Here is a 13,144-nt window from a genome sequence, read left to right on the forward strand (position 1 = left end):
TTGACTCTTTTTTTTTTTTTTTTAAGATGAAGATCAATCATGGTTTTCAGCCGATCAGGTGTTGTTAGCCTGATCCATCTATTATAATGGTCCCCAACATTTTCAACAAATGCTTTCAGAAGCCATTGATGAGCATTGCCTGGATTTATTATTTCGTTAGAGGTTGCAATATCATTTACTCCTTCCTCATTTATTAGCTAGACTCTGTCTTTGGAAGAACTCTCCCTTGTGGTCTATTGGTTACCCTGAGGTATAGGGTTATTTTTCTGCTTTTTGTTTTTCAGGATAGGCAGGCTGTTCACCTTTTATCTACCAGTTAAGCATCCTCCAAAGATGACCAGTTAAGCATCCTCCAAAGATGACCAAGAAATATTTAGCTTTTAATCTTTGTGTCCTTACGAACATGGATATTAACATATTTTCCATATCTCAATCTATTATAGAGTGTTTTTGTTCAAAGTGTTCCACTTTCAGCATAAGGAGCTGCTTTGGTTCTTAGAGGTGAATGACCCACATTTGTATAAGCATTTACTTTCCGATATGTCTAAGAGCTACTTTCCAGAACTTATAAAATGACTTGTTATGAATTACTTAAGTCCAGTATTTATAGACCAAAATGTGTGTGCTGTTGGGTGTAAGAGGACTCTGCGTTCCTCTACGAAGTCTGCCAGTGGTGATGCTGGTTGGAGTCAGCTTCAGCTGGGAGAAGGAACTTCCCTTCGGCGTGTCATTGGTATTGTACTGCTCACTGCTCATGGTTTTCAGGTGCCGCTGTTTCTGTGTGGCTGCTGTGACTTTTACTCTATAAGACTGAGGTTGGGAAATAGCACATTCCTACTACCCGACAAGCAGCCGTCCTGGAAAAATGATCTGTGCTTCTTTCCAAACCACTCATTAAAGGGGGAAAAATGAATAAACAAGAACAGCCACAACAATGATGACAAAAAGCTAGAAAAGATAAGGACACAGGACAGAAAGATGAGACTGATACGGGAGGGAAGCCCCAGGTGACAAGCGCGTTCCAGGTGAGGTGAGTGCAGAAGAATGAGAAATGACAGAAAATGACACATTTCCTAATGGTTGAACAAACAAACCATTTCCTAATGGTTGAACCCTAGTGTGTCGTGTAATGTTTGAGGATGAACGAGTGATAAATGGGTATACGGAAAACTCAGCAAAGTTGTTTTGGTTTGTGTGTTTAGGTGCTAACTCAAAAAAAAAGTCGTTCGAGAAAGGAAATCACAATATATTACCTGGCTCTGCGGTGAATAAAATTGATGTAGTCATAGTAATGTAAATCCTCTATAAATAACCAAAATTGTGAAATTGGGCTGTGAGAGAGAGAGTGTGTGTGTGTGTATGTGTGTTTGTGTAAGGGGGTTGAACTTTGTCTTCCATAGGAAACAGTCCTTAGATTAAAATATAAAACTCGGAAACTTCAGAAGTAGTATGAATTACCTTATTTAGAATTATGGAGGTAAATGTGGGAAGAAACAGCTAAAAAAGTTGAAGGTGGTTGTTCCTGGGAAGTGGGAATCTAAAGTGAGGGGGTGGGGTGAGGGACTTTTATTTTCATTTCTATTTGACGTTTCAAATTATGTAACTATGTACATTTATAAATTAAGATATTTTTCATTAAAAACTTGTCACATTTCACGGGTACCTGGGTGGCTCAGTCGGTTGAGCATCTGACTTCGGCTCAGGTCATGATCTCAGGGTCCTGGAATCGAGCCTCACATTGGCCTCCCTGTTCAGCAGAGTCAGCTTCTCCCTCTCCCTCTGCCCTTACCTGCCCCCCTCATGCTCTCTCTCTCAAATACAGAAATCAAATCTTTAAAAAGAACTTGTCACATTTCTATTTCAAATAAGTCTACTGCCAGAAAATTAATCTCTGTCATGATTTGGAATCCTCCTCTCCCTAGAGTCATTCAAGAGTCCCAGATGGTCTGGTGTATTCTTAAACACACGGGCAGGTCATCTGGTCTCTAGTGCACATAGTTTCCCATGCAATGTCCAAGCCCATAATGTCTTTGGTTCTTGGTCCAAATTTGGGCAGAAGAGTCTTTTCCTGCTGCCTTCAAATCTTAGCATCTCCCTACACTTGTCATCAGGAAAGGTCTTGTCACCTCTGGGGGACCTGTGTGGAGTGGGACTCCATTGTACCGGCTCATAGAACCTGAAAACATAGACATGGGCACTGGCTCCTTCTCCACTTTCTTCTTTCCTTTCCTTCTCTTCTTAATGAACTTTGAGAAACTCAGAGCCTGTTCCTCTTAACTATAAGGGTGGGGGTAGGAAGGGGGGTCGTGAGCGGGGAGAATTTCTGCCTTAGTCCCTCCCCCATAATCTTTGATTCCAACAATTGACAATTTTGCAATCCTATGTAAAGTTCTGTGTACAGATAGCTTCAGGGCTAGATCTCACCGCCTCTCACTTGGTCCCTCCTCCACTTGCACTCCAACCAACAAACTTCAGCTGCTAAAACTGAGAGGAGCCTATTGCTAGCAATTTTTTTTTTTTTTTAACTCAAGGTGTAACATTTGTAATACTATACTTTGGTTGTACTTGTGTAATCTGTGTATTGTTTCAATTTTTTGTAATTTTGTTTCTCTCCCATTATAAGCATCCAGTTCCTCTACTCCCCAAGGGAGTGTGATAAATGGGTCCTTTGCCTCATCAAGAGCCAGTTTTAAGGTAGCAATTTTCAAAGGGACATGTGCACATCCCAGGGATACACATGGTGATCACTGGGGTGTGGGAAGACGATACTGAGACTTTTATTCATATGTCTGCTTTCTATTTTTGTATGTTTTCTAATGTACATAAAGGAAACTTCTAACAAAAAAATTTACATTTTGGGAGGGCATTCGCAAACGTTCTTTCCTTGATGAATTGTTGTTGTTGCTGTTTTAAGATTTTATTTATTTACTTTGAGGGAAAGAGTACAGAGGGAGAGGGAGATACACACCCTCACTGAGCAGGGAGCCTAATGTAGGGCTTGATCCTAGGACTCTGGGATCATGACCTGAGTCAAAGGCAAACGCTTAACTGACTGAGCCACCCAGGCACCCCTTCATTGATGAATTGTGCGATCTAGGATATTTGAGAGTTAGGCTCTAGGCCAAAACTGTCCTACAGAAATGTAATGTGAACCACAAATGTGAGCCCCATATGTAACTAAGTATTCCATAGCCACAATTTTTTTTACATAAAAATATATTTATATATTTATATTATATTGTACTTAAATTATTATATTATATTTAAATATATATAAAATATATATTTATATAAAATATATCTTAAAATATATTTTGTTTAACACATTATGTCCAAAATATTCTCATTCCAACATGACATAAATATAAAAATTATAAATAAAAATTTTTACACTTCTTTTCTTACTAAGTCTTTGAAATCTAGTATGTAGTCTACACTGACAGCTCATCTGAATTTGAACTAGCCTAATGCTCAGTAGTACATGTGGCTCCTGGCCAGCGCATTAGACTGTGGAACTCAAGGGCATCTGACCGGACTCTAGGAACTGCTTTTAAGGTGGGGACCTCGTGTGGTTAAGACAGGAGTGAGCCTACTTCCTATCCGCAGCACACCCAAGGCAGTAAGGAGAAGAACACTAGTTCATGGAGTATCTGCTCTGCACTTCAAGCGTGTTTCCATCCATGTTTCCATGTCACGTTCTAGCATCATGTTCGAGATAGAGACTATCAAACTATATGAGGTGAAGAGACAGAGACTTGGATCATGGCACTATTTAGAATCCCAGTCTTCTTCATCCAAAGCCCTGAACGACAGATTCTTCTAAATGGCACTCTGTTCATTCCTCTACAAGCTACGAAAAGGATTTCACTCACGGTTGTGTAATGCTGTTACCTACTGAGAACACTTTCAGAGAGCGAGTGAGCAAAATACCATAGGACCCCAGGGCAGTCAGGATGCCTTCCCCCACTCCTTAAAGAACAAAAACTGAAAATTCTACTATGGGGTATTCTCCTGCCCTCTTAGACTCTCCAACTGCTCACTGTCAGATTTCCTAGCGGAGGACTTTCCTGGCTGGGGCTCCTCTATGTGAAGTCAATCTGCAGTAGATTAATTAAACACTGGATTGATTTTCTATTCTCTGGGGTATTTCTAAAAGGGTTATATTCTTGAGCCCCCCTTCTCTGAGTTAGTAGAACATTTCCCTTTTGGAGATGTGATACTTGGAACTATCTCACCGTCCTCCCACCCACCCCTCCCCCCGCATTAGCCCCTCCCCATCAGTTGGCATAAAATCTGACTTCTTGCCTTTCCCCAAAGACGGTGGTGGCAAGAAAAGGGGGAGGGAGTCCTGCTGGTTTTCAGGTCATGTTGATTTAACACTTCATGATTTATGCATCCTGTCTTGTCTTGCTTGTAGCTTTTCATTTTTGCATGTTGCTAAATACCTTGCAGGGGTGTTGTTCCTCTTAATTAGTTAATGTTTGCAAGGCACGTTACAGATGAAAGTGCAGTGTCAGTGCTAAAGATGAACACTGGGTATCCTCAAAGCTGTCCTTTGTCTGCACGGGAATTTAAATTGTTGTAAGACAAATCATGAAAGATCGGCATTGGAAAAAGGCTTGGGTGTTCTCTCCTGAACTGTAGATTCTATTAAAATATACATATTTGGGAGTCAAGAGCCACAAGAAACACAGGGCTATTTGCATTCACACATTTTTCTGACCCCGATGTAACAGTGCTCTCCCCACTTAGTCAAAGCGTTATGATGGTGGGGAATGAGTGAGAAAACAACTTTTCTTGTGAATTGTGCTGCCTTAGTGGTAGACCCTCCACCTTCCTGATATGTACCAAGCAATAAGTCATTTTTGGGTTCAGTGAGTGGGTGACTGAAACAATGTAGCTGCATCTTCAACGTGTCTGAGTAGGGAAAAAGATTCATTTAAAATTACAGCATATTAAATTAAGTGTTGAGTAATGTTTCGCTAAGAAAAATTTTTAAATACCAGTTTCATTCGCTTTTGTGAACATAGTCACTAAAACTGACTGTATCAAATTTCTAAATGTGTAAAGAATCCTCCTCGTGAAGGTATTGATTTCAATGACCCATCTTTGAATACAAATAAAAAATGTTTTCTTTTAGAAGATTGAGTGGCTTTCCATTCTTTATTATTTCTTAATCCTCAGCCTTGAAGCTAGATTACATTTTAGAATAAGAAAACTGCTTGAGGGGGGGTGCCTGGGTGGCTCAGTGGGTTAAAGCCTCTGCCTTTGGCTCAGGTCATGATCCCAGTATCCTGGGATCGAGCCCCACATTGGGCTCTCTGCTCAGCGGGAAGCCTGCTTCTCCGTCTCCCACTCCCACTACTTGTGTTCCCTCTCTCGCTGTCTCTCTCTCTCTGTCAAATAAATAAATAAAATCTTAAAAGAAAAATGAAAACTGCTTGAGAGAAAGTTGCAGGGTTCTATTTTAACAGCAATGGTTTATGAAAAAGGTGATTTGGGGGGTACCTGTCATTTTTTTTAATAAACAAAAAATCATGTGTAAACTTCCAGCCAAAAAATTTAGATTCCCCTCACATCCACAAAATGGCTGTTACCTGCAAGTAATTTACAGTTATGTGAATAAATATTATTTTTGCTGATCCAGATTTCATGTTAAGACTCTGGCAAATTATCCTTCAGTTCCACTGCTTTTCAATGTAAGAAAATCTTAGATTTATTTTTAATAACCAAAATTCCTAAATGTTCCAACAAGATCCTCAGTCAATGTAAATTTACATAATTCATCTTCTTCCACTCAACTTGTTTTTCTATAATTAGCGCAGCTGTCACCAGGGAGCCACATTCTTGTGGGCAGGTAGCTATGGGTACAGCAGGCAGGCTTCAGTCAAACATTTCCTTTTAAACCATCCATCAGTTTTTTCCTTCATTCCCCATAAACCAAGTTCTTTAAAAAAGAACTCATTTCCCACCTAGCAGATTCCCCTTTTCAAATTTTGGCTACTATTCCATAATTTATAATTCCTTCTCCAGGTTCGCTTAGCCAGAAGATACAAAGGAGTGTGTGAAGAATTTCTTGATCAGGTCAACTTCTAGCCTGCATAGATGGTATTTCTCTTTATAGCTGCCATATTTTTATCGAGACAGATCCTCATTTCCACATGTAGTTATAATGCTGTGAAAAGCACAGGCAAACCACAATATAAGTACAATGACAAAGCAAGATCTAGAATAGTACAATAAATATCTAGCTTTACATCTTTCTAGCATATATAGTCTTTAAACTGCTTTTCTTTTTAGTTTTTGATAGAATCTTCCTCAGGAGGGCTATATAGTTAGCCTATTCTGTTGTCTATTCTGTCATTGCTTCATCTGTAGTATTTATTTTAAGGGCTGAGTAGCCAATGCTTAAGTCATCTAAAGCTTTGCTATAAAAAGAATCCCCTGGAGCGCCTGGGTGGCTCAGTCAGTTAAGTGTCAGACTCTGGATTTCAGCTTCGGTCATGATCTCAGGATTGCGACATTGAGCCCCGCATCGGGCATCCGTGCTGAGTGTGGAGCCTGCTTGGGATTCTCTCTCTCCCTCTCCCTCTGCCTCCACCCCCATCCCACGCTCACTCCCTCTTTGTCTCTTTCTCTGTCTTAAAAAAATAAAAGAAATAAAATAGAGTAGCTGTGATGTTATTTAAAAAAAATTTTCCCTTAAAATAATAAATGAAGGAAGGATAAGCTAGTATTGATAGCATTTAGTGAGTGCTAAGTATGTGCTAGGTGCTGAGGAGTAAACAAAGAAGTATATATGAGCTACAACACTTAGGTCATAATAAGATACTCATTAAATCTAGATCAAGGGTTTCTAACTTAGATAGGGAGGCAGGTGGCAGATCACCTACGTTTAAAAAAACAAAAACAAAAACAAAAACAAAAAACAAAAAAACCTGGGTGCCTGGTGGCTCAGTCCATTAAGTGTCTGTCTTTGGCTCAGGTCATGATCTCCAGGTCCTGGGATCCAGCCCAGGGTCGGGCTCTCTGCTCAACAGGGAGTTTGCTCCTCCCTCTTCCTCTACCCCTCCCCTTGACGGTATTCTCTCTCTGTCAAATAAATAAACTAAATCTTAAAAAAAAAAAAAAAATCCCACCATTACAAGGCTGTTGACATATGTGAAGGGACAAATGAGGATTCTTACTGAGCGTATTTTATGTCTATGTCTTCTGAACTGCTTGGGCCACAGAAGATTTCCAGTTAGGGAGCTCTTCACAGGAAGGAAGCACGAGGCCCTCGGCCCTAGGCCCCCAACATAGACCCAATCTGCAGCTTGGGAGAGCAAAAAGCTGAGTGTGTTTGAGTGTGAAAGAGACAACTTCAAGAAGGCCAAACCAGCAACTGGCCTGGACGGAGGTCAGATGGAGGTGAGGAGAACAAAGGAGGAGACCAAAGTGCCAAGCCAATGGGCGGCCTTGAAGGGCAGCGTCCTGGGCACGGGGCATCGGCACAAGGTCTAGGGCTGTTCCCTGCATTAGGCTGTTCTCAGCTGAGCCACCTGAGCCTTCCTTGAAGAAGGAAGTCCAAGAGGGACGTAAGAGCTGCCATCCCCAGGAACCAAGAGGGGCTGTGCCGGTGACCCTCTGACTGTCAATTCAGGACTTCCCACCTAATCTGTCTCCATGTGAAACATACGCTGACGTCCCTTCGAGGGTCCTTTCCGGGCCTCTTGTCCGACATGACTCAGTCTGAAAGAAATTCTATGGTGGAAGCAGCTGGCAGGCCACCAACATCTACTTGCCTCTTCTTTCTCGGCTGGGATTCTTCAGCCTCCCTGGTTTTAGGAAAGGCCAAAGGACTGAGTTCTAGCTGAAGTAATGCGAGCCTAAGTGAGGCAGGCTCCGTCAGGGCCTGGGCCATAACACCTCCTGTGAATGTATCTGCCTGCCTTTCCCCTTCCTATGGTTGGAAGATGGCAGACCCGCCATCAGCCCGGGCCCCTGAATGTCAATGGGGAACAGAACCCCTTCCTTCCAGCTGCAGACCCAGAGCATCTGTCGTGGACTGTTAAGAGAAGAAGAAATAAACTTCCCTTACCTTACAAGTCTACTGGTTGAAGCCGTGTAGCCTACCTTCAAGAAATACTCAGGGAGGCCTCAGATTCACAAAGGCCCCAAAAGGGTAGTCCCAGAGAGGATGCCCCAGAACATTGCCTTTATATGTGTCATATGTATGACCACCCATGCATACACATAGAGACTGTTTCCACAGTAACACTAGGTCTACTAGTTTGCTTGTCTGTCTTTATTTAGAAGACAGAAGATCTTTCCCCATGTACATCGTGTTAGAAATGGCAGTTAGGTCCTCACACCTAACACTTGCTTAACCTAAAAGACCAAAAACACTAACTCAATACAGTCCACCATCATTTATAACATCTCTGTCTGATGTCGGAGGGTGAAGAAAACAGGAAATTGAGAAGGGGAAATCAGACGTGGTTTCTCTTAAGCTCACATTAATAGAAAGGGCCTTGGTAAGATTACTCCAGGTTTTATTATTTTTTTTTAAACATACAAATGGATTTATTTATTTATTTATTTATTTTTAACATTTTATTTATTTATCAGACAGAGATCATAAGCAAGCAGAGAGGCAGGCAGAGAGAGAGAGGGGGAAGCAGGCTCCCCGCTGAGCAGAGAGCCCCATGCGGGGCTCGATCCCAGGACCCTGAGATCATGACCTGAGCTGAAGGCAGAGGCTTTAACCCACTGAGTCACCCAGGCGCCCCTACTCCAGGTTTTTTTTTTTTTAAGATTTATTTATTTATTTATTTGACAGACAGAGATCACAAGTAGGCAGAAAGGCAGGCAGAGAGAGAGAGGGAAGCAGGCTCCCTGCTGAGCAGAGAACCTGATGCGGGACTCGATCCCAGGACCCTGAGATCATGACCTGAGCCGAAGGAAGCGGCTTAACCCACTGAGCCACTCAGGCGCCCCCTACTCCAGGTTTTAAAAGGAGGCAGATACTCTTTGAAGGCCCAAAGCCCAAGAATCATGCAAGCAGAGTATGAATCTTTTTTTTTTTTTAAGATTTTATTTATTTATTTGACAGAGATCACAAGAGGTAGAGCAGCAGGCAGAGAGAGAGAGGGAAGCAGGCTCCCTGCTGAGCAGGGAGCCCAATGTGGGGCTCGATCCCTGGATGTTGTGATCATGACCTGAGCTGGGCTTAACTCACTGAGCCACCCAGGCGCCCATGGAATATGAATCTTAATTGTAGACCTGGAGACGGAGCCACAGGATACTAATCCACACGAGGCAAACTCTGATTTTTTTAGTAAAAAGGAATTTAGAAGTCGCCCAAAACAAAACAAAGCAAAACAAAAAACAAAACAAAAGCAAGGTAATTGCAATTCTTTTCTGTTCCCCCCCAACCCCAAAATGCCTGTTTCCTCTATTCATCTTAGCAGCAGAGATGGGATGTGGGGTAAGAATAGTAGTTAACTTGGGGTGCCAGGTGGCTTAGTCGGTTAAGCATCTGGCTTTGGCTCAGGTCCTGATCCCGGGATCCTGGGATCGAGCCATGCATCAGGCTCTCTGCTCAGTGGGGAGTCTGCTTCTCCCTCTCCCACTCCAACTGCTTGTGTTCCTGTTCTTGCTCTCTCTCTCTCTGTCAAATAAATAAAATCTCTAAGAAAGAAAGAAAGAAAGAAAGAATAGCAGTTACTCACGTGATAATGGAGGTGGATTAAGGATGGAGGGTGGGGAATTAAGGGCGACTCTGAGTGGGACATTCTCTGCTACCAGAGAGCACCCATGAGAGAACAATTCCAGGCCTGTGGCCAAGATCCTGCAGTCTTGTAAGCTTCTAAGGATAAGAATTCTTTTTTTTTTTTTTAATTTTTTTATTTTATTTTATTTTTTTAAAGATTGTATTTATTTATTTGTCAGAGAGAGAGAGAGGGAGAGAGAGCAAGCACAGGCAGACAGAATGGCAGGCAGAGGCAGAGGGAGAAGCAGGCTCCCTGCTGAGCAAGGAGCCCGATGTGGGACTCGATCCCAGGACGCTGGGATCATGACCTGAGCCGAAGGCAGCCGCTTAACTAACTGAGCCACCCAGGCGTCCCTAAGGATAAGAATTCTAAACTAGAGGTACAAGACCTTTCTTTTCATCCCCACATCCCAACCCTGTGAAATCCTGTTACGAGTAGCCTGGAGTATAGAACGAATTAAATATTCTTCTGGGTTCCGCAAATATGGACTTAAAAGAGCTCTCCACACCTTGGTCCACGGCCAAGCACCTGGGGTACTACCAGGAGGCTGAATGAAAAGACAAAGAACGCAGCTTTGGGGAATCATTGAGCTGGAGAGAAAAAAAGATGTTCTCTCCATCATCATTTCTTCTCCCCTGAGAATTTAAGCCTTCCTCTGTGGGTCAAGAAGAAGAAGCAAAATGTCCTATTTACCTCAAAGTCATTCCAGCAGAGGTTCTTGCATCAGGGGGAAGAAAGGAGGCAGAATTAAGGTCCAAGTTTCCAGAACAATATTTCCCAGATTTGCCACCCACGTGAGACTTGACTCTAAATAGCTTTGGAGTATTTCTGAGAGTCAGATCCATCCTCAAAGTATGAAATGTGCTGCCACTGAACCTTTTCAATAGGATTCACCTGGCTAAGGCAATCGAGGCCGTCTATACAATGAAATTCTCCTCTCCTAAACTCTTCCTACAAAGTGGAAAACTCATAATCAACTAAACCGGTCTATGTTTTGCAGCCTCTGCAGTATTTCAGGAGGCCCCTTTCCCCAGATTTCCATGTATTACCTGAGAAATTAAGGGTCTTGTCTAAAAGCTTCCGTTTATCTCAGTGCTGGGGAATCCCACAAAACCCCAGAATGATTCACCTTCCCAACTGTAGCAAAAGTTTCTTTAGCCTAGGTCAGCATTCAGTGTGTGGGGGAAGGCCTTTTCCTAGCTCCACTTTCCAGTCCCTGTAAAAGCATAAAAACCATCGACGTGGTCTCTTCAAAGTCCTGGCTCCTTAGCCCCCACTCTGCTGTAGCAATGAAAGTTACTCTGACGATCTCCACTCAGAGGGAAACCATCAGCCACTGGGAGCTTCCTCTTTCCAGTAATGTTTGTTCATTCACTCGTTTATTCACTCATTTAATAAATATTTCTGGAGGGTCTGTGTACCAAGCATTGCTCCAGGTGCTGGGACTACAGTGGTCAATGAAACTGACATGGCCCCTTTCCTCGTGGAGCCCCTAGATTGGTGGAAGTGACAGATGATAATAAAACAAGCCAACGAATGGGACCGCCTGGGGGGCTCAGTAGGTTAAGTGTCTCCCTTCGGCTCAGCTCATGATTTCTGGTCCAGGAAAGGAAGTAGCCCTTAGGGTAGAGAGAGCAATGTGCCAGGGGCCAAATCCTTCTCAGGTGAAATGGAATAAACAGGAGGGCATTATCAGACAAGGAGGTCGAGCCACGGGGCATGAACCTGGAAGAAGTGGGGTTTTCCTACTTGGGTGGAGGAGTCATAGTAGGCAGTGGCATGAAGGAACCGGAATAATGCTGGCCCCTGGGCTGGGAACCATCTGGAGAACAAGCAGCTTCTACTTCAGAGTGTGGAGGGAAAACAATGACCCCAGGGGAGTCAGAAGGAGAAGGAGAGTGCCATGAATAGGTTGAGAGCTTTGATAATATTCATTGACCCAGGAAGGAGGATCCCAGTGGGCACTGGAGAAGTGGTAGGAGAGTAGGGAAGAGGGAAGGTTGAGTTTGGGAAGGGTGAAAACAGAGAAGGATGGGAAAGCAAGGATGAGGCAGGTTACCTCTCTGGAGTCACACGGTGGGCGGTCGGCACAGATCACTGGCATACGGGCACAGTGAACTCCAAGAGCGCTAAAAGAACGAACCCTCGCAGTCACCTAGAGCATTAGTGATAGGTGTGTTTCAGAGGGCACCTTGAGTTCCCAGAAATCAGCAGCATCCTGGACTTCTTGATCTGAGGGTGTCTGAGTTGGGGGAGGAGGCCAGACACAGGATTCTTTCACTGGGCAGGCTCACACCCAGTGTCAGATATGGGAACAGTTTCTTCTTTTTTTCCTTTTCTTTTTTTAAAGATTTTATTTATTTATTTGACAGAGAGAGATAGAGAGAGAAAGAGAGTACAAGCAGGGGGAGTAGTAGAGGGAGAAACAGGCTCCTTGCTAAGCAGGGAACCTGATTCAGGGCTCGATCCCAGGACCCTGGGATCATGACCTGAGGCAAAGGCAGATGCTTAACCAACTGAGCCACCCAGGAGCTCCTGGGAACAGTTTCTGATGGACTACCACACAGCTCTACCTGCTTGAAAGGAAGGGGTCCTGGCCTGTCTATAGAGTAGGAGGCTCAAAATATGGAAAGACGGAGTACAGCATCATGCAAAAGGCTGGCCGACTTGAACTGACACAGTTGCAGTAAACGGACTGAGGTGTTAAACATACCCACAGAGATGGCCTTTGAGTCAGCAAGACAGAATTTTAAAAACAGTGTGTTCATTGTGTGTAATTTCTCAGAAGGAGACAGATTTTAGTGCAAACTTTGTATTTATATAAAATCTCTTGAGAAGCAGTAGGCACCGGAAACATAGGGAGTTTGCTTCCTAAATCTCCATTTTTTTTTTTTTAATCTGTTGAATGGTGAAAGTAGCCCATATTAATACAGGTTAGTGGTTCTCAAAATTTAAACCGAGACTTGTCTGAGATGCTAGTCTCGGGTCCCACTCCAGAGACTTCAGTTTAGTAGGTCTGGGGTGGGCGGCACTATCAGAAGTTTCTTAGGATTGAATGCAAAATGTTTGGCATAGACCTGGCCATGTTAGCTATTAAAATCAGTAAATAATATTCCTTTCTGGGTGGATTCAACATCGAGGAGCAACTTTCTTTGGGAAATTCAACTTCCTCTGGCATCAGTGAAAATCAAGCAAAAGTTAAACACACACACACACACACACACACACACACACACACACACACACCCCAAAAAACTCCTGCCAGGCCTCATGATAAAGTACAAGCTTTCACCTGTATTTTAAAAAATGCAAAGGAATTCTTATACTTCTAAGAATACTGTGCAAGTGGACAGACATCATACTTCTCAGTTCCTTTTACTACCAAGTTA

The sequence above is a fragment of the Enhydra lutris genome, unplaced genomic scaffold, assembly GCF_002288905.1.
Source record: "Enhydra lutris kenyoni isolate GAN:26980312 unplaced genomic scaffold, ASM228890v2 scaffoldscaffold2, whole genome shotgun sequence".
NCBI classification, from domain to species: domain Eukaryota; kingdom Metazoa; phylum Chordata; class Mammalia; order Carnivora; family Mustelidae; genus Enhydra; species Enhydra lutris.